The 26,171-nt window shown below is 41.7% G+C and overlaps 1 protein-coding gene and 2 long non-coding RNA genes across 3 annotated transcripts in view; 1 reads left to right on the top strand and 2 right to left on the bottom strand.

Moving 5' to 3' along the window:
• RFTN1 (raftlin, lipid raft linker 1) overlaps positions 1-26,171 on the top strand; it is a 485,181-nt gene that overhangs the window by 34,642 nt on the left and 424,368 nt on the right. The gene's annotated exons all lie outside the window — the stretch shown is intronic.
• On the bottom strand, positions 18,645-20,174 carry LOC138642054 (uncharacterized). Its single transcript, XR_011313990.1, has 2 exons — positions 20,108-20,174; positions 18,645-19,163 (listed from the first exon to the last, which is right to left on the bottom strand). It is a non-coding gene; the product is annotated as an uncharacterized lncRNA (long non-coding RNA).
• Positions 19,327-19,785, bottom strand: LOC138642055 (uncharacterized). Its single transcript, XR_011313991.1, has 3 exons — positions 19,715-19,785; positions 19,549-19,614; positions 19,327-19,445 (listed from the first exon to the last, which is right to left on the bottom strand). It is a non-coding gene; the product is annotated as an uncharacterized lncRNA (long non-coding RNA).

Raw genomic sequence — 26,171 nt, 5'->3', positions numbered from 1 at the left:
ATATATATATATATATATATATATATAGTCTAGAAAAAAAATATATATATATACAGTGCCTTGCAAAAGTATTTGGTCCCCTGGTGGAACTTTTCAACCTTTTCCCACATATCATGCTTCAAACATAAAGATACCAAATGTAAATTTTTGGTAAAGAATCAACAACAAGTGCAACACAGATGTGAAGTTGAACGAAATTTATTGGTTATTTAAAATTTTTGTGGAAATTCAAAAACTGAATAGTGGGGCGTGCAAAAAAGTATTCAAACAGAAAGCATCCATCATCTTCCGTTTTGCTTTTCAATTCAATCTGTTAAAAATAAAGTAACATAAAGTGAGCAGAGCCTATACCGTATGTGCCTGTTAAAATGACATCTTACAATACTGATAGTGATATTATTATTATCATTTATTACTATAGCGCCATTTATTCCATGGCGCTTTACATGTGAGGAGGGGTATACATAATAAAAACAATATGATTTGCAGTGTTCCCCCAGCACAGGACCACAGATCACACTGTTGCAGTCCCACCTTTGTTCTGCTTTTCACATTTTGCATATTAGACAACACAGCTGTTGCCTGTTAGTTATTTTTTACTATGTTTCCATAATATTAAATTTTTCATATGTATTGTTCTCCTATACAGCCCTACTGAAAAATAAAAGTTCCAACTTGTAACCTTCATTGTCTTATTTTTTCCTATGACTGCTTTGCTTATGAATAATTGGGAAATTTTGGTGACAGAGATGTAAGAGGAAATTGCTGTAAATCTAGTTCCCCAAATACTTATTTTTGAGGCATAAATGTGACTTTATATTTAAAAGAGTTTTATCACCTACATTACATTTTTTAAAGATTATGTTTTGGATCTTTACACCCCTGTTATGTGGGGTTAGGAAAGTGATAATTGCTCTATGAGTATTCATAAGCCAATCCTATAATAGTTACGTTTGATATTAGTCTTTTCTGTCCATTCATATGGATGTCTTGACAATTATCTTAATGTTTGTCCAAGCATCTTATTGATATGCAGAGACATGTTGTAAAAAGGGACATTTTTCAGATCCGGTATTGGGCATACTGGGGCTCCCATTATGATTATTATTGTACTCTCATAATAATAACAATGACCAATTTTGGAAAAATAAACTATGCAAGTAAAGAAATCGATTGAATAAACCATCACCAAAATTACCATTTATACATGGACATTATTGCAGAAAATATTAAACACCACATGTAAGGCCCGGTAGGCAACTGCCTGAGCCAAACAGCTGACCTGTCTGACGTCCCTTTATGGCTCGCTCACACTGGCGTATATTCTCATGCGAGAGAATCGGGCCGATTATGCGAATGACACTCTGCTTAAACGCTGAGAGTGATCTGATTCTCTATCATGGGAGAATTGCAGCACAAATGTGGAGAAGACGGAGAACTTAATTTCTCCATCCTCTTCATTGTCTCTGTTTCACAGGCACCCATAGACTTGTATGGATGCACATGATCAGATGAGAACATAATCACAGATCTGCACTGCCTTATAGGGCCGGTTTCACATGTCCTGATATTTCCGGTAACGAAAAAAACGGTATCGGTGATATCAGTGTCTGTTTGTGTACAACCGTGTGCCACCCGTGTGCTGCATCAGTACCACACGGACAGCCGCCGGGGAAGTAGCGCTACTGTAAGCGCTGTTCTCCAGCATCTGGTGCTGAACGTGGCTGTCATTCATTCTCCCCTGCTCAGCCGGCAAGCAGCGCGACCAGGGGAGAATGCAGCGGGCACAAGAGGGTTCAAGCTCTGTCACAGTGACCTTATCACTTGCATTCTCCCATGGTCCTGAGGTCACAGAAGTTCATGCCGGCTAGATACTGACCCTGCGCCCGCTGCGTATCAGTCATTCCCCAGTAGTTTACAGCCGACACGGTTGCATTAGCACCTCTCCCGGTTGTAAACTGTCTATCCCCTAGATATGGATTACGGCGTGGGACTGACTGTACGCCAGACAGGTATATTGTTGGTTTATTATTTTTATTTTTTTTACAGGAGATCGAGGGCGTTGCTTGGATTACCAGTACAATAAAGATGGCAAAACTGTGTGGTGTATGATTTCATTAAAATACTTTATTCTTACTGTGTGGTGTTTATTTATCCCTTTACTAACTATAGTATTAGTAATGTAGAGGTGTCTTATTGACACCTCTCCATTTCTAAGCCGGGTTTAATTTCACCTTGCAATAGGAAGGTGACATTAACCCCCCATTACCCCACTTGCCACCGCTACAGGGCAAGTGGGAAGAACCCGGCAAAGCTCCAGAATTGGCGCATCTAATGGCACATCTCACCACTACCCCCTGATGAACCCGTAGAATGGAGAGGGGGAAACACATCGGGACTTGCTTCTCATGCAGTACGCAGATAAGTGGATACCTTATTCAATATATTAATGTCACTGTGCATCAACTGATATTCAGGGATATAATTTCCTATAAAGAGTTTATATGGCCATTGTGTGATAGAGGGATTTATCAATAATAATACTTTTTCTGACTTTCAAATTGAGCATGGTTAAGATTGTTGTATCTTGAGTATTTTGAGAAATTGCTTCAGGGCATTCCTGTTTTACTAATCATCATTTACACAATTTATATACTGTGACTATCCATCATCCTCTTGATTACATTCCAGAAGTTTTAAATGGGGTTCAGGTCTGGAGATTGGGCTGCCCATGACAGGGTTTTGATGTGGTGGTCTCTTAATTTTTGCCAGAGCTGTATATTGGGGTTTTTATATGTTAGATTCATGATGTGACATGTTTGGTTGCTTGATTAGGATTAGTTTCCTATAAGGACCTCTAGGGTCAGTCCACATTGAGCAGGGGCCCATATCATTGACCTTAGGGTGTCAAACTCCACGCACAGGTAGGGATTAAAATAGTGCTTCATAAGGGACTAGAGAGCCCATTTCCTAAACACTTGACCTCAGTCATTGTATGTATATGTTTATCCGTGTTGTCTATTTATTCCTAATATTCTAACTATTAGATAAATAAAAAGATTTTTTTGTTTATTTTTCTAGCTTTGTTTACTTGATAAGGGCCTCTTTGGTTTTTCTTTTTGTTTTTTTTCTGTCCTATAGTAAAACATTGGATCGAGTGCTATCCATTAAAACATCGGAGAGCACTCGGCCGTGTTATACGCCCGTATTATACGCCAGTGTGAAGGGGCCTTAAAGGGAATGTGTCATCAGAAAATGAGCAATTGTTTAAGTAAAAAAATGTTTTTATGTTGCCAGTATTTTTTTTAATTGACAATGTTATTTTTTTTCAATTCGCTATCTGTATAAAAAAAAACTAAATTAGTAATCTTGCAGTTGTCACGCTGGAGCTGACTCATACTGCCTGTCTTGTTAGGAAGAGTTTTCATAAGTCTCATTATCAACCAATGAAGGATTAGACTAAGGCTGCCATCACACTAGCAGTATTTGGTCAGTATTTTACATCAGTATTTGTAAGCCAAAACCAGGAGTGGGTGATAAATGCAGAAGTGGTGATGTGTTTCTATTATACTTTTTCTCTAATTGTTCCACTCCTGGTTTTGGCTTACAAATACTGATGTAAAATACTGACCACATACTGCTAGTGTGACGACAGCCCAAGGCTGCTCAGGGACGTGTTGCACGACACTGAAATTGCAGTGAAATGTTGCAATATTAGATATAATGATTTCCTATAGTGTTATGTTTCGACCTATGTTGTACTGCGACACACAGTAATATCTGTTTTCGAAATGTGCAAGTTGCAGGCAACACAATTGCCATATACAACTGCCTTGCAGTTCTGGGTTCAAGTCCCACCTATGACAACATGTGCAAGGATTTTATATGTTCTCCCCATGTTTGCGTGGGTTTCCACCGGGTTCTCCCATTTCCTCCCACATGTCAAAGACATACTGATAGGGATCTATATTGTGAGCCCCAATGGGGACAGTGATTATAATGTGTATAAAGTGCTGTTGAATTAATGGCGCTATATAAGTGAGTAAAATAAATAAATAGTAAGATAGCTTCCTAAGATATTCCTGTTTTGTTTCCCGATCCATTGGTCACCGCTCAGGTCCCTGGTCAATGCCGCTGCACTTCCCAGACTTGTCGGCAGAAGGCCATAGGAGTAAATGAAGGGGACTGGCTGACTGCTAATTTCAATGGCTAAACTTGTCTCCTGCGCTCTGTATGCATTGAAGCAGAGAGCTGACTTAGCTATTGAAATAAACAGTCAATGATAGCATTTGACATACACTGCTTTGGTCACATACTGATTAGTGATGAGTGAGCACGCTCGTGTCCTAATATAGTATTTTATGCATGCTCAAAAAACATGCTCGAGTTGCTACCGCTTGTCTCGTGGCTGTTTGACAGCTGCAACACATGCGTTGATTGGGTGTTAGGCAATCGCTGCATGTGTTGCGGCTGTCAAACAGCTGCAAGACATGGAGCCTCGTCGACTCAAGCATTTTTTTCGAGCACGCCGAAGACGCTCGATTAAGACACCAGCATGCACGGATAACACGTTATCCGAGAACGCTCGCTTGTCACTATTAGTGATCCAGGAAACATAGTAACATAGTAACATAGTAACATAGTAACATAGTTAGTAAGGCCGAAAAAAGACATTTGTCCATCCAGTTCAGCCTATATTCCATCATAATAAATACCCAGATCTACGTCCTTCTACAGAACCTAATAATTGTATGATACAATATTGTTCTGCTCCAGGAAGACATCCAGGCCTCTCTTGAACCCCTCGACTGAGTTCGCCATCACCACCTCCTCAGGCAAGCAATTCCAGATTCTCACTGCCCTAACAGTAAAGAATCCTCTTCTATGTTGGTGGAAAAACCTTCTCTCCTCCAGACGCAAAGAATGCCCCCTTGTGCCCGTCACCTTCCTTGGTATAAACAGATCCTCAGCGAGATATTTGTATTGTCCCCTTATATACTTATACATGGTTATTAGATCGCCCCTCAGTCGTCTTTTTTCTAGACTAAATAATCCTAATTTCGCTAATCTATCTGGGTATTGTAGTTCTCCCATCCCCTTTATTAATTTTGTTGCCCTCCTTTGTACTCTCTCTAGTTCCATTATATCCTTCCTGAGCACCGGTGCCCAAAACTGGACACAGTACTCCATGTGCGGTCTAACTAGGGATTTGTACAGAGGCAGTATAATGCTCTCATCATGTGTATCCAGACCTCTTTTAATGCACCCCATGATCCTGTTTGCCTTGGCAGCTGCTGCCTGGCACTGGCTGCTCCAGGTAAGTTTATCATTAACTAGGATCCCCAAGTCCTTCTCCCTGTCAGATTTACCCAGTGGTTTCCCGTTCAGTGTGTAATGGTGATATTGATTCCCTCTTCCCATGTGTATAACCTTACATTTATCATTGTTAAACCTCATCTGCCACCTTTCAGCCCAAGTTTCCAACTTATCCAGATCCATCTGTAGCAGAATACTATCTTCTCTTGTATTAACTGCTTTACATAGTTTTGTATCATCTGCAAATATCGATATTTTACTGTGTAAACCTTCTACCAGATCATTAATGAATATGTTGAAGAGAACAGGTCCCAATACTGACCCCTGCGGTACCCCACTGGTCACAGCGACCCAGTTAGAGACTATACCATTTATAACCACCCTCTGCTTTCTATCACTAAGCCAGTTACTAACCCATTTACACACATTTTCCCCCAGACCAAGCATTCTCATTTTGTGTACCAACCTCTTGTGCGGCACGGTATCAAACGCTTTGGAAAAATCGAGATATACCACGTCCAATGACTCACCGTGGTCCAGTCTATAGCTTACCTCTTCATAAAAACTAATTAGATTGGTTTGACAGGAGCGATTTCTCATAAACCCATGCTGATATGGAGTTAAACAGTTATTCTCATTGAGATAATCCAGAATAACATCCCTCAGAAACCCTTCAAATATTTTACCAACAATAGAGGTTAGACTTACTGGCCTATAATTTCCAGGTTCACTTTTAGAGCCCTTTTTGAATATTGGCACCACATTTGCTATGCGCCAGTCCTGCGGAACAGACCCTGTCGCTATAGAGTCACTAAAAATAAGAAATAATGGTTTATCTATTACATTACTTAGTTCTCTTAGTACTCGTGGGTGTATGCCATCCGGACCCGGAGATTTATCTATTTTAATCTTATTTAGCCGGTTTCGCACCTCTTCTTGGGTTAGATTGGTGACCCTTAATATAGGGTTTTCATTGTTTCTTGGGATTTCACCTAGCATTTCATTTTCCACCGTGAATACCGTGGAGAAGAAGGTGTTTAATATGTTAGCTTTTTCCTCGTCATCTACAACCATTCTTTCCTCACTATTTTTTAAGGGGCCTACATTTTCAGTTTTTATTCTTTTACTATTGATATAGTTGAAGAACAGTTTGGGATTAGTTTTACTCTCCTTAGCAATGTGCTTCTCTGTTTCCTTTTTGGCAGCTTTAATTAGTTTTTTAGATAAAGTATTTTTCTCCCTATAGTTTTTTAGAGCTTCAATGGTGCCATCCTGCTTTAGTAGTGCAAATGCTTTCTTTTTACTGTTAATTGCCTGTCTTACTTCTTTGTTTAGCCACATTGGGTTTTTCCTATTTCTAGTCCTTTTATTCCCACAAGGTATAAACCGCTTACACTGCCTATTTAGGATGTTCTTAAACATTTCCCATTTATTATCTGTATTCTCATTTCTGAGGATATTGTCCCAGTCTACCAGATTAAGGGCATCTCTAAGCTGTTCAAACTTTGCCTTCCTAAAGTTCAATGTTTTTGTGACTCCCTGACAAGTCCCCCTAGTGAAAGACAGGTGAAACTGCACAATATTGTGGTCGCTATTTCCTAAATGCCCAACCACCTGCAGATTTGTTATTCTGTCAGGTCTATTAGATAGTATTAGGTCTAAAAGTGCTGCTCCTCTGGTTGGATTCTGCACCAATTGTGAAAGATAATTTTTCTTGGTTATTAGCAGAAACCTGTTGCCTTTATGGGTTTCACAGGTTTCTGTTTCCCAGTTAATATCCGGGTAGTTAAAGTCCCCCATAACCAGGACCTCATTATGGGTTGCAGCTTCATCTATCTGCTTTAGAAGTAGACTTTCCATGCTTTCTGTTATATTTGGGGGTTTGTAACAGACCCCAATGAGAATTTTGTTACCATTTTTCCCTCCATGAATTTCAACCCATATGGACTCGACATCCTCATTCCCTTCGCTAATATCCTCCCTTAAAGTGGACTTTAGACAAGACTTTACATAGAGACAAACCCCTCCTCCTCTCCGATTTTTACGATCCTTTCTAAACAGACTGTAACCCTGTAAGTTAACTGCCCAGTCATAGCTTTCATCTAACCATGTCTCGGTTATTCCCACTATGTCAAAGTTACCTGTAGATATTTCTGCTTCTAGTTCTTCCATCTTGTTTGTCAGGCTTCTGGCGTTTGCGAGCATGCAGTTTAGAGGATTTTGTTTTGTTCCAATCTCCTCACTGTGGATTGTTTTAGAAATGTTCTTACCTCCCTTCTGAGTATGTTTTCCTGGGTCGTCTTTGTTCGAGTCTAATGTTTTTCTTCCCGTCCCCTCTTCTTCTAGTTTAACGCCCTCCTGATGAGTGTAGCGAGTCTTCTGGCGAATGTGTGTTTCCCAGGTTTGTTGAGGTGTAGTCCGTCTCTGGCGAGGAGTCCATCATACCAGTAATTCACACCGTGGTCCAGGAATCCAAATCCTTGTTGTCTGCACCATCGTCTTAGCCAGTTGTTTGCATCAAGGATCCTGTTCCATCTCCTGGTGCCATGCCCGTCTACTGGAAGGATAGAAGAAAAAACTACCTGTGCATCCAGTTCCTTTACTTTCTTCCCCAACTCTTCAAAGTCCTTGCAGATTGTCGGTAGGTCCTTCCTTGCCGTGTCATTGGTGCCAACATGTATCAGAAGAAATGGGTGGACGTCCTTGGAGCTGAAGAGCTTTGGTATCCTATCGGTCACATCCTTGATCATCGCACCTGGAAGGCAGCATACTTCTCTTGCAGTTATGTCCGGTCTGCAGATGGCTGCTTCGGTGCCTCTCAGTAGTGAGTCTCCCACCACCACCACTCTTCGTTGCTTCTTGGCTGTACTTTTTGCTGTCACTTGTTGCTGTGTGCCCTTTTCTTTTTTGCTTGCTGGTATTGCTTCATTCTTAGGTGTGCCATCTTCATCCTCTACAAAGATTTGATATCGGTTCTTCAGTTGTGTGGTTGGTGATTTCTCCATGGTCTTCTTGCTTCTTTTGGTCACATGCTTCCACTCATCTGCTTTTGGAGGTTCTCTGACACTTTTTGCACCTTCTGTGACCAGTAGAGATGCTTCTGTTCTGTCTAGAAAGTCTTCATTCTCTTTGATGAGTTTCAAAGTTGCTATTCTTTCTTCCAGACCCCGCACCTTTTCTTCTAAAAGGGCCACTAGTCTACACTTCTGACAGGTGAAATTGGATTCTTCTTCTGGTCGATCTGTGAACATGTAGCACATGCTGCAGCTCACCATGTAGGTTGTCACATCTGCCATGTTGCTCCTAGATCCTGCTGACTTGCTGTGTGTTTTCCTTCTTGTGTAATCTACTCAGCCAAGCTCTCTTGCAATAATGTCCTACAGGCAAAAATTTGGTGATGCTTTCGAAGCAGCTGGTCCCGGCTGTACCCAACGATCTTCTAGCTTAGGGAGACTTCGCTTCTCCCAGAAGGCACCTGGAATATGCAAATTAGCCTCCTGAAGCTTGAATCCCTGGTTTGGTGATGCTTTCGAAGCAGCTGGTCCCGGCTGTACCCAACGATCTTCTAGCTTAGGGAGACTTCGCTTCTCCCAGAAGGCACCTGGAATATGCAAATTAGCCTCCTGAAGCTTGAATCCCTGGTTTGGTGATGCTTTCGAAGCAGCTGGTCCCGGCTGTACCCAACGATCTTCTAGCTTAGGGAGACTTCGCTTCTCCCAGAAGGCACCTGGAATATGCAAATTAGCCTCCTGAAGCTTGAATCCCTGGTCCCTGAATCCCTTGAAGCTTGAATCCCTGGAAACACTGATGTATGTTGCGCACAGGACTGAAAACACAACGGCAGGGGCCTGGGATAAAATGGTGACCAGTGGATCGGCACATCAGGGGTTATAGGGTATATATAAGTAAATGTAAAAGGGTTGCTCACAGTAGACCATCAGAGAATACAGCATTGAGTACAAACGAGTGGCTCCGATCCAGGAGGTGATGTAAATTTTTTCACCACTTCCAGCCGGGAACTGTTTAAAGAACGCTTAACATTTTCTTTATTGGCTGGAAATCTCCTTTAACAGTCAGATTGTCACAATTGTTGCTACATATGAACAAACCAACACTAAATAAATTTTATGGCTAAGATATTATCACAGCTACTATAGGATATTGTTAAAAAAAACACAACAAAGAGAAAAGCAGCCTATACATACGAAATGAAAGAATAAAGTACTGTAGCACTGTTTGTTTTCTCTAATCATTAAACTATTAGAATTGTTATGAGCGGGGCTGTGTTATTAATTCATAAAAGAAATAATATCAAAGCTCAAAGAACGATTTATCCTCAGAGACTGAAATGGCAAATTCTTCTATCTACCGAACACATGGCGTCAGGCAAAGGGTTAAGGTCCGCACAGAATTACAGCGCTGTGAGACCCAGCAGTTGGCACTCATGTAAAATCAGGCTGCAAATACACAATTTTCTGAAAGTTTTGATGTCCTATAGAGTATTTAGTATTAGGATTTTTCCCCCTCCGGTGATATAGCCAACCTCATAAATATGCTAATCAGAGTGTTTGTTCCCTGCAGAGCCCACATTGCAGGCTACACTTTCAGGATGTGGCTGGATTTACATTCACCAGCACAGCATTTCTTGCAGCCGAGACACCTGCATAAGCTCAGATTGGCCTCAGCACTATTGTGGGATCTTCTCCAAAGCTATATAATGCAGCGCTATTACTCTTTCATCTTTGCATGAAATAGAAAAATCCATCCTTTTAAAATGTCCGACTACTGTGTGACCCCAGCCACTTAATGCTTAAATCCTACAGCACGAATGAGAAAATAATTGCCCTCTTTCAATGTTCCTCACACAGAAAGTGGCTGAGAAAGGAAACCAGTGTGACATATTTAGTCTGGCGATTATTTGAGGTATTATCTTGCTATGGATGGAGAGAAATACTCGCCAAGTTTTACCCTTCATATGTCAATAAAAACAGCTGCGATGCCATTGTGTACATAGCGCGCAGAAATGGAACGGGTGTCATTGTTCTTCCCTATTCTTATTGTCCTAATTATTCGTTTGGAAAGTTCAAGAAAATTTCTCATTGTAGAAATATAACATAACAGGAGTGAAATTAGACTAAAGTAGAAAAAAAAGAGAAGGAAGAGAACTTCCAGGAATAAGAATAATGCCGCACATTACATTTACTTATTGGCAAACCACCCCTTCCTTATGTGTAATAGCTTTAATTCTGCTTAATGAGGAGACCGCAAATCCAATTTGCTTCTTGTACAGAGAATGACATCATTTGCTTCTTGAATTAGCCAAACGGTAATAATAAAAATAATAATAGTTATCAAAATAGATAAAAAAATAGGCTTTCAATATACAAATAGGGTGAATATATAAAAGATGAAGCAATACCTGTGAGTATACATCGTTTTATGTAGACTGTATTAAGAGTTGCCCAATTAATTACTCAGCAGTGAGGAATGCTGGGAAAAGTAGTTTGGGGGCACAAGACAACACATTTGTAAAAGGGCCTCTACTATCATTGTAATGTAGACACTATGACCGGTGATTCTGATGACTTCTGAAGTGGTCACCAATGCACCCAAAAAATACCCAAAGGCGCCCAATTTTGTAGTAAGTTTCTGCAAAGACACAGGTTAAGGGAGTTTGTCAAAAGGAATATACATTCTAAATGAGTGCAGCGCCCAGTAGGCCAGTCTCATCTAGTCTTGCAAGTACCCCAAAAGCAGTTCCAGCTACTGCAACACCGCACCTAACACCTGCCCTTTGGCCTTGATATTCAGTGCCACCATCCTATAATAGGCACTGAAATCTTGTACATACCGTGCGTTCCCAGCGCAATGCATGTGTTATACTCTCCGTACACGTAAAACAGTTTTAGGCTAGGTTCACACTTGCAGAGTGCACTCCGTCAAGCACTACATCGGGATTTCTGGTGCAATCTTCAAAATAGCCCCGATGGAGCCTTTCACAGCCAGTGCAGTCACTGTTGAGCCTGACAGTACTTGTCTTTTTATAGCGTGGCAGACCACATTTGGTTTGCTACATTCTCTGCTTGTCAGAAAACGATAAGTAATGGAAGGATGAAGGGGATTCCATTGGCTTCATTTAGGTGAATGGCTGCGTTTGGGATATGTTGAGGTCATTCCTTCAGAATCTAGATTATCACGGATGTCGACAGAAATCCTGACAGTGTTTGACAAAGGAATAAACTGTAGGTGAGATCAGTGCAATAGGGTCTTATCCAATGGACACAAATTTCATTCAATTCACATTGCACTAACCTGATAGAGCTATTGGTAAGGCATATAGATCTCAATGAGGATTCCAGCTGCAGCAGATCCACGGGTCCGCAAGAGACCGTATCAATATGACAAGATAGAGGATTTTGTGGATTTAGTCCACGCTGCTGGTTATGATAAAAAGGCACTTGTTGTTATGTCCTGAGGAAGAGGTCATTTGAACCTTGAAACGCATTGAATTAAACCACTTTTATTTATTTGGGCACCTTGATTTTTATCATTATCGACAGTGCGGACTAAATCCACAAAATCCTCCATCTTGTCATAGTGTTTGACAAAGAACACGCTAAGTGTGAACCTAGCCTAAAGCAGTTATCCATGCAGGGAGAGTACAGCACAAACTTAAGCACTAGCTTAATTCACATGTTTGTGTTTAAGCACATACATGAAAAAATGGTCCCGGTGTCATCAGCGTTTTGGATCAGTTTGTCATCGTTGTATGGTCCATGTGTCTGTTTTTACCATCAGCGTACAGTCCATATGTCCGTTTTTATCATCAGTATATTGTCTGTGTGTCCGTTTTTACCAACAGTGTACGGGCCATATGTCTGTTTTTGCCATCAGTGTACGATCCGTCTGTGTTTTAACCATCAGTGTACGGCCCATGTGTCCATTTTTACCATCATTATGCAGTTCATATGTCCGTTTTTACCATCAGTGTACGGTCTGTATCTCTGTTTTTACCATCAGTGTATGGTCTGTGTGACCGTATTTACCATCAGTGTATGGTCCGTGTGTCTGTTTTTAGCATCAGTGTATGGTCCGTGTGTCTGTTTTTACCATCAGTGTACGGTCCGTATGTCCATTTTTACCATCAATGTACGGTCCGTGTGTCCATTTTACCATCAGTGTACACTGTGTGCAGAATTATTAGGCAAGTTGTATTTTAGAGAATTATTTTTATTATTGATAAACAACTCTGATGTTCTCAATCAACCCAAAAGACTCATAAATATCAAAGCTTAATATTTTTGGAAGTTGGAGTGTTTTTTTTTTTTTAGATTTGGCTATCTTAGGAGGATATCTGTTTGTGCAGGTAACTATAACTGTGCAAAATTATTAGGCAACTTAATAAAAACCAAATATATTCCCATCTCACTTGTTTATTTTCACCAGGTAAACGAATATCACTGCACAAAATTTAGAAATAAACATTTCTGACATGCAAAAATAAAACCCCCAAAAATTAGTAACCAATATAACCATCTTTCTTTATGATGACACTCAACACACAGCCTTCCATCCATAGATTCTGTCAGTTGCATGATCTGTTTACAATCAACATTGCCTGCAGCAGCCACCACAGCCTCCCAGACACTGTTCCGAGAGGTGGACTGTTTTCCCTCCCTGTAGATCTCACATTTTATGAGGGACCACAGGTTCTCCATGGGGTTCAGATCAGGTGAACAAGCGAGCCGTGTCATTATTTTTTCTTCTTTGAGACCTTTACTGGTCTCACGCTGTGGAGTAGTTGGAGGCATGTGATGGAGCATTGTCCTGCATGAAAATCATGTTTTTCTTGAACGATACCGATTTCTTCCTGTACCACTGCTTGAAGAAGTTGTCTTCCAGAAACTGGCAGTAGGTCTGAGAGTTGAGCATCACTCCATCCTCAACCCAAAAAAATCCCACAAGTTCATCTTTGATGATACCAGCTCATATCAGTACCCCACCTCCACCTTGCTGCCGTCTGAGTCGGAGTGGAGCTCTCTGCCCTTTACTGATCCAGCCTCTGGCCCATCCATCTGGCCCATCAAGAGTCACTCTCATTTCATCAGTCCAAAAAACCTTTGAAAAGTCAGTCTTAAGATATTTCTTGGCCCAGTCTTGATGTTTCATCATATGTTTCTTGTTCAAAGGTGGTCGTTGTTCAGCCTTCCTTACCTTGGCCATGTACCTGAGTATCGCATACCTTGTGCTTTTTGTTTCTCCAGTAACGTTGCAGCTTTGAAATATGGCAAAACTGGTGGCAAATGGCATCTTGGCAGCTTCACGCTTGATTTTCCTCAATTCATGGGCAGTTATTGTGCGCCTTTTTTGCCCAACACGCTTCTTGCAACCCTTTGCCATGAAACGCTTGATTGTTCGGTGATCACGCTTCAAAAGTTTGGTAATTTCAAGACTGCTGCATCCCTCTGCAAGACATCTCACAATTTTGGACTTTTTAGAGCCCGTCAAATCTCTCTTCTGACCCATTTTGCCAAAGGAAAGGAAGTTGCCTAATAATTAAGCACACCTTATATAGGCTAACTACTGTGCCCGCTGCTAAAGAGAAATTAATGTTCACTGCATTCCATGCTCATGGGAGTGGAAAGTAGGGAATATTCATTTCTCTTTAAGCTGCCGTGCTTTCATGTGTGTACTTAATGGAATGAATATTCACTGTTCTCCACTCCCATAGGGGTGGAATGCCGTGAATATTCATTCCCCTTAGTACACACGTGAACGCCCGATGGCTGCAGGAAGCAGGTGGCTGCAGCTAACAATGTGCCCGCTCTTAAAGAGCAATGCATATTCACTGCTCTCCACTCGTATAGTACCGGCGTGGAGAGCAGTGAGTATTCTGGAAGCTGTCCTCGTATTGTAAGCAGCGCATGGTGTCATTGCCATGCGCTGCTTACAAGCGTAAATCAGCTACTGGCATCGGAACAAAACACTGCAAGGGAGCGCAGGAATGTAAGTATAATGGTTTATGGGTTTTTTTTGATGGGGGCCATACATACCAGGATGTGGATGGGATGGAGTTATGCATACCAGGCTAGAGATAAGGGGGCCATGCATACCAGGATGTGGATAAGGGGGCATGCATGCCAGGATAGGGTTGAGGTGGACACACATACCAGAATAGGGTTGAGGTGGCCATGCATAAGAGGATAGGGATGAGGGGCACATGCGTACCAGGATAGGGATATGGGGGCCATGCATACCAGGATGAGGATGGGGGCCATGCATACCAGGATAGGGATGAGGGGGCTTTGCATACCAGGATAGGGATGAGGGGGGCATGCATACCAGGAAAGGGATATGGGGGCCATGCATACTAGGATAGGGAGGAGGGGGCTATGCATACCAGGATAGGGATGAGGGGGCCATTCATACCAGGATGGGGATGGGGCCATGCATACCAGGATGGGGATGAGGGGAACATGCATACCAGGATAGGGATATGGGGGCCATGCATACCAGGATGGGGATGGGGGTCATGCATACCAGGTTAGGGATCAGGAGGCCATGCATACCAGGATGGGGATGAGGGGGACATGCATACCGGGATGGGGATGAGAGGACCATATATTCCAAGATAGGGGATATTAGTACAGCATAGACCACATTTTTTTCTTCATTATTTTTTTTCTAATTTCTTCTTCTAAAACCCAGGTGCGCCTTATAATCCGAAAAATATGGTAATTTATTTTACAGTACAAATATTAAAACGTTTTCTGTTAGTGTACTTAGGTGAACAATACACAGACGGCACAATGTGCTGTAAATCACCATAATGGGTCATTGTTGTGGATAAGTGCTGATGTGCCCATCAGATCCTCTCACTTCTTTCTCACGTGTGGGTAGGCTGTGACATGACGATGCTATCCTCCATCCATAAACTCTACTTATACATGCACTTATATGCACTATTTTTTCCACAAAGGCACCTGTTCAAGTTACGGGCTCAGGGAGAAGGGAGACCAAGGGAGGAGTTGTACATTTATAACCTTCAAACAGTGCACTTTCCAAAATAGAATCTTGTTTGTTTTTTTTATCCTGCATCATTTATCAGTTCAGTGATATTTACTTTTTTATAGAAGACCTATTTAATTTTTTTTTCCAAATGTTGAAGTTGGCAAAAAAATTGGCTCCTAATTATTAAGATTATAGGGAATCTGTCAACCAACCTAGGCACCCCTTAAACTGCCACCATGATTATATTGCACCCTTTTCCTGCATTCTAAGTTCACACTGAGCGTTTTTGCTGCATTTTTTAATGCAAATTTTCAGCTACATTTTACAGTACAAGCAAAGCCTATGAAATTTCAGAAATCTCATTCACACACAGTTTTTTTGTCATCAGTATTTTGTGTGATCAGTATCTTGTGCTTTGCATGTTTTTTTGCACATAGACCATGTTACTTCTTTCAGCGCATTTTCAGCATTTTATTGGTGTTTTTCACCCATTGACTTGGGTGGTGAAAAAATGCACCAAAAACATAGGTATCATGTTTTGTTGCTTTTTGTGTCATAAACAGATTCTATTTATTAGGCCTTTTTTTCAACACTAAACTTTATCAGCATGCAGATAAGACAAACATAGCATGCGAAAACTGCCTCAAAAAATGAACAAAAAACGCTTCAAAAACGCAAGGAAAACCAAGGAAAACATGCTTTTTTCTGCAGCTTATTCAGGTTTTGCTGCAGAAAAAAAAACGCCTAGTGTGAACATACCCTAGCAAGCTCTTTTTGCTGACTGGCAACTACCTGTGCACACTGTGCATTGTCAGCAAGCTGCTAATCAGTGGTGGGAGCAGGGTTACACAGATTAGCCGGACTGCTGGTCACATGAGCTGTAGTCGTGCTAGTGATCATTTCCTGACTGCTGCTAAAACACTGTTCTTATTGAAACTACTACACACAGCCTAAAAAGTGACACGTCCCTGGAATAAGTGTTTCATGCCCTATATTATGATTCTCTCAGATTTATAAAAAAAAAAAAAGTGAACAACTACAGATCAGATTTTTTTTTCTAAATATCTGAGTTAAAGCATCCTATGTTGTAGTCAGTGTCCTAATTGCATGCAGGTTTTCCCTGTTAGGACAACGTGTGGATGATGCTTATGATTGTGTTACAGATCCACTAGTACTATTCAGATTTCATTTGTAACAGAACTAGAACACTAATGTGAACAGACACATGCATCACTTGGTAACATATATAGTCTGTCCATTGAGCTGCTTGATGAGTGCGCGTAATTAAATAATCCACACCCACGATCTTCGAGATCAGCTTTATGGATTGCATTTTAGCACCACATGTGCTCGCTTGATTGAGCCTTATTTATGTGAAGCCATAAAATGCCTTTTCACACTATTCTGTCATTTTCTTTGTAAATCTTCAAGTTGCATTTAATGAACCTGTGTTTATTGAATGACCTATTGCTCAGATATTTATGTGTGTGACATCGTTGTGACTGCTTAGCCTTTACCCATATTTTCTTTTCATTGTTCCCTGGGGAAGGGGCTATGTTGTGTCAGTCCAGCAGTATTTCTATGACAGGCGGTAAGCATTATGCATAATATACATTTTTTGTCTTTTGCTTGATTGTCTTTGCCAGAGACCCTTTTATCTAGTCAAAACCACAAAAGGATGAGATAAAAAGCTGTCTGTGTATTGCCAGCATTGATATGCAAATTATGCTAATTACCCAGTCTAAACAGAAAACCACAGGGATCTTACCTTGGGAGGAGCTGACCTGTAATCTAATTAGCATAAATAGCAGTTTGTTTGTTTTTCCTACAATAAAGTGCCCAAAAATTATAATTTTCAGCTAAAATAGCTTGTCAAAGTGAAAATGTGAGAACGGAACGTTATCTGGGGGTTTGCCCATAGGGGACGGATGAAAAGTGTGCAGCTGTCCCTCTATGGTATCTTAAAAAGACAGGACAGCAACATTTTGAGAAAGAATAATCTGTTCCTTTTTTTTACCTTATTCATAGAAATTAAATAATTAACATTATGTTTAAATTTACTAGTATATTGTATGTAAACATAGGGCCATAGAGTACATATCTATAAATGGAGCACGTAGCTCAGGGTACCCTGGGTGTGGCCAAGATGCTCCGTACACCGTTCCGTCCGCTGTTATTGCATGCCCCACCTCCCTCGTTGGTGACTGACGCAACTGGCTTGCTTAACTTGCTCTGCAAACAGCGCTCACTCCAGAGAAGCCAATACTGTTAATCGACAGTGAGGGATGCTGGTGCAAAACCAGCCAGTATGGTGCACGGAGCCTCTTGGTCACACCCAGGGTGCACTGAGCATCCTACTTAGCATATTTGACTAAACTTCAGTTTCTGCAGAATAGAGACTATTGACATCATTGACACCATATGACATCTTTATGATGCTGGCGGACCTGCTGAGGTTTTCTTAGGCAAAGCCTTTCCAGGTAAAAGCCGATGGTCTTTTTCCTGACGTGTCTTTGCTGACGAATTTTCCTTTGTTTTTATGCCTTCAACTATAGAGAATGGGCAGCTTCCAAACGAAGCTCAAAGTATGAAAAGTTTACTTTGTTAGTTTATAGGGCCTATGTTCCCTGCAACACTATGTGCTTAGTTTATACTGGCAGTTTGGGCTGACAGACTCCCCAATCTTGGTCATACACCATGAATGTCGGCATCCGCTTGACACACATGTTTAACAGCCACAGAAAGTAGAGGACAAATAAGCGGGACCCTTATTGAGGCACTTTTGCATCTTACATTGGTTGGACTTTTGTGCTGCTAGTAATTTTCTGCTTTTTATTGCAAGGTACGACAACAAGGAGTCAAGTTTTGTTAGTAAGTTTGTGACTGTTGCCAGACTAACGTACAAACTCTCCATGAGGTTGGATCCATAATGATTCTGGTTCATAGACCTGAATGAATATTGATTATGGAGAGAGAACTTTTATATTGATGAGTTATTCCAAGTTGATGTAGCGGTTCTGTTAGACTCTGCAACTGTTTACTGAAAACAGCTGATCAATGGGGGTACAGCGTGTCACATCACAAATCTAATTTTTTTAAATAGATTGTTCACTACTTCTGTTTGACGGAAATGTGAAGGCTGCAAACCATCAGCACTCACTGATAGCCTGCAGTGCGCACCAGACATAACAGTGACACATAGCCGCCAAATAATAAACAAAACACGGCACTCTGCTAGTTGGTGAGAGATGGTGCTCAAGTAGGGTCTCCAACCCGTCAGTCAATGTATACAATAAACTTGGCACTCAAAACGGTAGTAAGGTGAAGTTAATCAGCTTTATTGCAAGTCCCAGATACAGTTTCGACAGTTAAACGTTTTCGGTCCCACCGGACCTTCTTCAGAACAATTTCCAATTTATCTGATGCAAAATACCAACAAAGGCATATAGAACAATATTTTAGTTTCTGTCTGGTTACACAATATCACATATTAAGTGCAAAAATTAACAAAAGATATGTCTACAAAAGAAAGCAACAAAAAAAATAATAAAACAAGGGCAGAAAAATATCAAACAAATTTCAAAACCAAGTATATACAAAATATACGATAATTAAGCGGATGCTACCGCAGCCTACGATTAACTCCAAGGACTAAACATTTAATGGAGATCTGACTCAGAAAAATTGGATATAGTATACTATGCTATAAAGAGCCCCTATGAGAAAAGGATATATGTTCATAGGTGAGGGGTGGAGCTCCCACGTGGATCAGAAATGAAGTGACGATATTTATTCATCTTTATAGCCTGATAAACTTAGTGCATGGTATAACGTGCCTAGGGAGATAAAGCATATAGGGTGTTGAAATCTAAACACAGACTTAACCTATATATGGAAAATAGAACAAGAGTACCTGGTAGTGGTGCTAAATGGTATGAGGTAAGATTGAAGCTGTGGATTAAAGTGTGTAGTGAGGATGAAGAGCCATGATGAATGGTAAAAAATGAATAAAAATAAATAAAAAATGAAGTGTAAAATGAAAAATGAATCACCTGGTTAAGCTGGTTACAACGTGTGGAAGGAAAAATCACCTTCTTACGCGAAACTGTGGAGTAATGCTGTAAAAAGTAAAAAATTACCAGAGGGAGAATGTGAGTGGTGGTGAAAATAATGCAGCATGTGGGATAAATGTCCTTAAGAGAGGGTTGACAGGGGGCTTACCAATAAATGAGAAAACGAAAGGGCTCTAGGCGAACTAAGTCGCTAATGGAGTCTGTGGCCCATAATCTGCGTGATAAGGAAGCACACAATAAGATAAATGCCTGACCACCGTGTCTAATCAGACCGCTATCTAAGGACGCTGCATGTGGGGACCAGCCCGACTTACCAGGGTGAGGAGCTCAGATATGCGTGGCACCGGATCGCCAGAGAGGGACGCACTGAATGCCTGGGTATTACTTCCGGGTTTAAGTGCAGTCTGACGGGTCACATGGTGCCACACGTCATCACAGAAAAAACGGGACGTTCTAGCGTTGTAATTTGCTCTAAAATGTGACGTTAGATAGTGCTATAAAGCGAAACGCTGGAGCGTTGTAATATGCTCTAAAAATGAGACGCAGGAGAGTTATATAAGTGTCTGCTGTCTGTGTAGCGCGCTGGAGCGCAATATAAAGAAAGAAGGAGCTATATGAGCGTGCTATGAAGCTGTGAGCAGGAGGTTGAGGGTAGAAACCTTCAGTAATAGTGTACTGAGTGGCATCCTATACACTATATACTATACCGTGAAGAGTGCAGGGTGCCACGAGGGAAGCATAAAGAGGGAAGAGGTTTTAGCGATTCTAAAAAGATAAAGAAAACATGATTAATACTGACATATCTTATTGAGCAAATGTCAACCACATGTTCAAGCATAATACAAGGGTACAGCTTAGAGGAAACTAGATGTATCAAAATCTCTATTAAGGCCTTTCGGTTCTAAAGTCTGTAAAGTGAAAATCCAATAGGCCTCACGTTTCTTGAGCAGCCTTGTCCTGCTCTGTCCCCTTCTCCCTTGGTCGACATGTTCCAATACCTGATAGCGTAGTTGGGCAACGCTATGGCCCGTAGTACGGAAATGGTGTGGGAGGGGAAGATGGTCCCTGTTACACCGTATGTTCGACTTATGTTGTGATACACGATCACGTATGGCTTGAGTAGTTTCTCCAACGTATGCCAGGCCGCAGGGGCACTTAATGATGTAGATTACATACGAGGAATCACAAGTGAAGAAGCCACGTATAGGAATGCCTTTTCCAGTGTGCGGGTGGAAGACCTTGTCTCCCTTCTGGACATTATTACACTGCAGACAGTTTAAGCAGGGAAAAGTTCCCTGTTTTTGAGTGCGTAGAAAAGTCTGTCTAGGTACTCGAACGTCGGAACCTACATCAGCCCTCACCAACTTGTCCTTAATGTTGGTTGGGCGCCGGTAACAAGACAGGAAAGGTTGCTGAAATTCTGGAACTCTAGGATAGCTCTTGCTTAGGATGTTCCAATGACGGTGGATTGAGGCCTGAACCCGTCTTGAGAATGGATGGTATGTATTCACGAATGGAATTCGTGGGACCGAATTTTTGGGCTTAGGGGATGAGTGTTTGGCTTGTGCTAAAAGGCTCTTGGGATAACCCCTATTGGAGAATTTCTCCTCCATTTCGTTCAGTCTTTGGTTTCTAATGTCATTATCAGTAACTATCCTTTTAACCCTCTGAAATTGAGATATTGGGATAGATTTTTTTATTGCCGTAGGATGAAAGCTAGTGTACTGAAGAGGACTGTTTCTGTCGGTAGGTTTGGTATGTAGGTCAATGGAAAGCCTGCCATCCGTGTTTTTACAAACTCTAGTGTCAAGGTAACTGATGTTGTCGACACTGTATTGTAAGGTGAATTTAAGTTCCGGCCATATATTATTAATGTGAGAATCAAAGAGAAGGAGTGATTCAAGGGGGCCTTCCCATATGCAAAAAATATCATCTATGAACCTCCGCCATATCCTAGAATGTTGTTGAAAAAGGGAATGATTAAATATGAAATCTTCCTCAAAGGCCGCCATGTAGGCTACTGCATAAGGCGGCGCTACGTTAGAGCCCATAGCGGTCCCTTGTCGCTGGACATAAAACGTGTCTTGAAAAAGAAAGAAATTCTCCCTGAGGACTAAACTCAAAATGTCTGCACAGAACCGTCTTACTTTGGGTTCAAGTCTGTGTTTAGATTTCAACACCCTATATGCTTTATCTCCCTAGGCACGTTATACCATGCACTAAGTTTATCAGGCTATAAAGATGAATAAATATCGTCACTTCATTTCTGATCCACGTGGGAGCTCCACCCCTCACCTATGAACATATATCCTTTTCTCATAGGGGCTCTTTATAGCATAGTATACTATATCCAATTTTTCTGAGTCAGATCTCCATTAAATGTTTAGTCCTTGGAGTTAATCGTAGGCTGCGGTAGCATCCGCTTAATTATCGTATATTTTGTATATACTTGGTTTTGAAATTTGTTTGATATTTTTCTGCCCTTGTTTTATTATTTTTTTTGTTGCTTTCTTTTGTAGACATATCTTTTGTTAATTTTTGCACTTAATATGTGATATTGTGTAACCAGACAGAAACTAAAATATTGTTCTATATGCCTTTGTTGGTATTTTGCATCAGATAAATTGGAAATTGTTCTGAAGAAGGTCCGGTGGGACCGAAAACGTTTAACTGTCGAAACTGTATCTGGGACTTGCAATAAAGCTGATTAACTTCACCTTACTACCGTTTTGAGTGCCAAGTTTATTGTATACATAGCCGCCAAGACAGACAGCGCTGGTGTGGGGGAGATGAGGATGTGTGTTTTATTAGTATTTCTGGGGCATTTTAACATTTGAAAAGAGGTTGTCCAGTATCGGATAAGCCCTTTAAGAAAAAAACAATTCTGACTTTGCTGGAACGATGTCGGTCTGGGAGGTGAGTATGTGTTTTTGTTATTTATCTGGGGTCTTATAGTATTTAAGAAGGTGTTATCGAGTAATGGACAAACCCTTGAATACAGATTGTGATATGAAGAATAAAGAAAAAAAATTACCAAAAATGTTTAAACATACTTTTAACATAAAAGCCTGATTTACACAGTAGTTTGTTCTTGATGACCCATTTCCTTTAAAGCTTTATTCTGTATTTGATGTTGGTTTGACTTACCGTATGTACTCAAGTATAAGCCGACCCGAGCATAAGCCGAGGCACATAATTTGCCACGGAAAACTAGGTAAGCTTATTGACTTGAGTATAAGCCGGGTATGCATTGTCCCCCTCATCCCTGTCCTGCTATGCGTGGCTCCCTCTGTCCGGTCCTGCTATGCGTGGCTCTCTCTGTCCTGTCCTGGTATGTGGCTCCCCCTGTCCTGTCCTGGTATGTGGCTCCCCCTGTCCTGTCCTGGTATGTAGTTCCCCCTTGTCCTGTCCTGGTATGTAGCTCCTCCTGTCCTGTCCTGGTATGTGGCTCCCCCTGTAAAAAATTAAAAAGGTATTTTACAGTAAAGACTAAAACCTCATTTAGCAAGTTTATGGCCCCACACAATTATACCTTACCACGTATTTGGCTCCCCCTGTGCTGTCCTGGTATGTGGCTCCCCTGTCCTGTCCTGGTATGTGGCTCCCCTCGTCCTGTCCTGGTATGTGGCTCCCCCTGTCCTGTCCTGGTATGTGGCTCCCCTCGTCCTGTCCTGGTATGTTGCTCCCCCTATCCTGTCCTGGTATGTGTGGCTCCCCCTGTTGTATGCATGGCTCACCGAGTCCTGCATTGCTCAGCTCCCCCAGTCCACATAGCTCGTCTCCCCATCCCGCATGGCTCGGCTCCCCCCTACCCCTGGCTGTACGCATGGCTCACATTGCCCCCGTCATACTCACCCTCCTCGCGCCTGCATCTACATCCCTGCATCTCTTGTCCCGGCGCCAGCGGCTCTCCTCTCCTCTGCTCAGCGGTCACGTGGTACCGCTCATTAAGGTAATGAATATGCGCTTCACGACTATGGGAGTGGAGATGCGTCCATATTCATTACCTTAATTAACGGTACCATGTGACTGCTCAGCACAGGAGAGGAGAACTGCAGGCGCTGGGACAACGGAGATGCAGGGATGGAGATGCAGCAGTGGAGGGTGAGTATGATGTCTTCTGTTAGCCGGCGGCTGCAGCTGTAGCTGTCACTGCGCCACAGCCGCCGGCTCCTGCTGCTGCTACGCCACTCCCCCGCCAGCATTTCGGACAATTGACTCGTGTATATGCCGAGGGGGGCATTTTCAGCACAAAAAATCTGTGCTGAAAATCTCGGCTTATACACGAGTACATACAGTATATGCCATATAGATGCCTCATTAAGGTTACCGCCGGTAACAGGCAGAGAGTCTCACGATCTGCTCAGTGTGTTCTGACTAGCATGGAGAGTGGTCGCATCATTGATGTGACTGCTCTCCAAACCATCCAGATCGTCGTGGAATATGGCCATTCATGGATTATCGTCAGAAGGCCGAGGTCACACTTGCGAATGCAATGCGAGAAACTCGCATCAATTCCGGGCACTGCTGCCGACGATTCGGACCGGAGCGTTCAGCTGCATAGAAATACATGCAGCCGTACACTCCTGTCCCGAGTGATGACCGGAGTGCTGGAAATTGATACGAGAGACTCGCGCGAGTTTCTCGCATTGCACTTACAAGTGTGACAGCGGCTGAAAGGTGAGTATAACTTTGATTTTTTATTTTAATTTTTGGTAAATAAATGGCTAAAAGAGGATGGAGAGGTAATTTCAAATAAAGGAGTCTGTGTGTTTAAACTAAAGGATTTTACTCTGTCGCTGTCTTTATTACATTTGACTATGGGGTTACTAATGGGGGAATCTGATAGAGACCTCTCCATTACTAACATGTGGGCTTGATGTCAGCGTCTGTAAAACAGCTGACAATAACCCTACAACTATTACCCCACTTGCCACCGCACCAGGGTAAGTGCCGGGCAAAGTGCCAAAATTGGCGCATATAATAGATGCGCCCTTTCTAGGGCGGCTGGAGGCTGCTATTTTTAGGCTTGGGAGGACCAATATCCATGGCCTCTTCCCAGCCTGAGTATACCAGCCCCCAGCTGTCTGCTTTAGCTTCACTGGTTGTCAAAAATGGGGGGACTCCATGCAGTTTTTTAAATTATTTAATGAAAAAAAGACAGCATGGGGATCCCTCTATTTTTGATAACAGCCAAGATAACGCTGGCAGCCCGCACCTGTCAACTTTTCCTGTGCTTGTTATCAAGACCCCACGCCATTTTTTAAATTTTATTTATTGCACAGGCGCTTGCTGGAAAATATTCTCATCATCGTATGCCTGCTCTCACTTGCTATCAGCGAAACCAGGCATATGAAGATGAGAGTATCTTTTTTACCGCTAGTCACAGCTGCTGGCTCACACTCTGTCATCTGTGTGACAGCAAGGGAACTGCAGCGCTCTGACCAGCGGTAATGAATGTACAACTGTTTAGAGCCGGTATTTCTTCCTCTGTCATATAGATCACAACATGGCAAATGCCGGATGTTCAGGCCCCCTTTCTTTATAACGGGGTTCGAGTTTGGGTATCTATCTGGTACCTGAACCTTTTTTTTTTACGTTCGGCCAAAGCCAATGGACCTGAATATCCACAGGTCCGCCCATCACTATTTGCAGTGATATGGAAATGTGTGGCACGTTGTATTTTTTATGTGCAGTGAAAAAAGTTATAGCAGCATATTCAAGATAATCTGATACCAATAGGAAATTCATTGTCGAAGTGTTTCCAAGAGCCTACCATGCTGTAGAAAGACCCATTCCTGATATAATTGGCCACTGTAAATGCAGTCTTGCTTGTGATGCTTAGTCTTTTTTTTTCATTTATTACATAAAAGAATAGGAAGATTTTCTTGTTTCCCAATTTTTACTCTTTGGTGACTGAGTAATTATGGCTATCTCCTAGTTCTCCAGATACCAAACATTACATTGTGGAATTACTGAGTCCAAGACCCAAAAATATTATTTGTTAATATCAGCTACAAACAATAAGATTTGAAAAATTACCACATAATCTAGCATTGAAAGACAATCTCCAGTTTTATACTTCACGTCAAAATTACTTAATTTGATCAAAATGGTCTGTGGCTATAAAGAGCCAGGTAGAAAGTGTTAGAAGGTACCCCAAGCCAAAATACATAATTTTACTAATTATGCCATCTGTCAGATTAGCTCACTTCCCAAGTTTTGTGATGGGAAGAAGATGAAGAACCTCGTGGCCAAAACTGTCCACACAGCATTTATTCTGAATTATCCAGACTTATTATTTTAGTAGGCCCAGGGACATGAGCTAGAGTTCATGTGAGAATGAATGTTGATTCTTATTGTCAATTGAATTAATGTTCAATGGCTGTCATTTGTTGACTAGCTGCTGATTAGCTATAGTATCTGTCCTAGTGTTGCAGTTCTAATATTGTTCTGCTGTCCTTGAGAAACAAAGGCTCATTGGTGCTCTGCAAATATGATGGACAATCTATTAATGTTGTTTGAACACTCCAGCAGTGAGGAATGGACTCCTTCCACCTTCACCGTAGCCTGTAGATGAGTGGCTGAATGAGAAATTGTGACCTATAAAAAGGAGGATCTGCCTGTGTTTAGAGAGACTCCACATAACAGTAGCCATGGCATCATGGCTCCAACTGAAGAAATACAGATCTGCTTCATTTACCATCACTGAACTCAAAGACATTTAGAGAATCCAGGTTGGGACAATCGAGTCACCTGGCCTCGTAGATC

Source organism: Ranitomeya imitator, chromosome 6 (assembly GCF_032444005.1).
Source record: "Ranitomeya imitator isolate aRanImi1 chromosome 6, aRanImi1.pri, whole genome shotgun sequence".
Taxonomy (NCBI): domain Eukaryota; kingdom Metazoa; phylum Chordata; class Amphibia; order Anura; family Dendrobatidae; genus Ranitomeya; species Ranitomeya imitator.
Note: the sequence above shows the minus strand (reverse complement) of the source record. Positions and strands in the feature narration are given on the sequence as shown.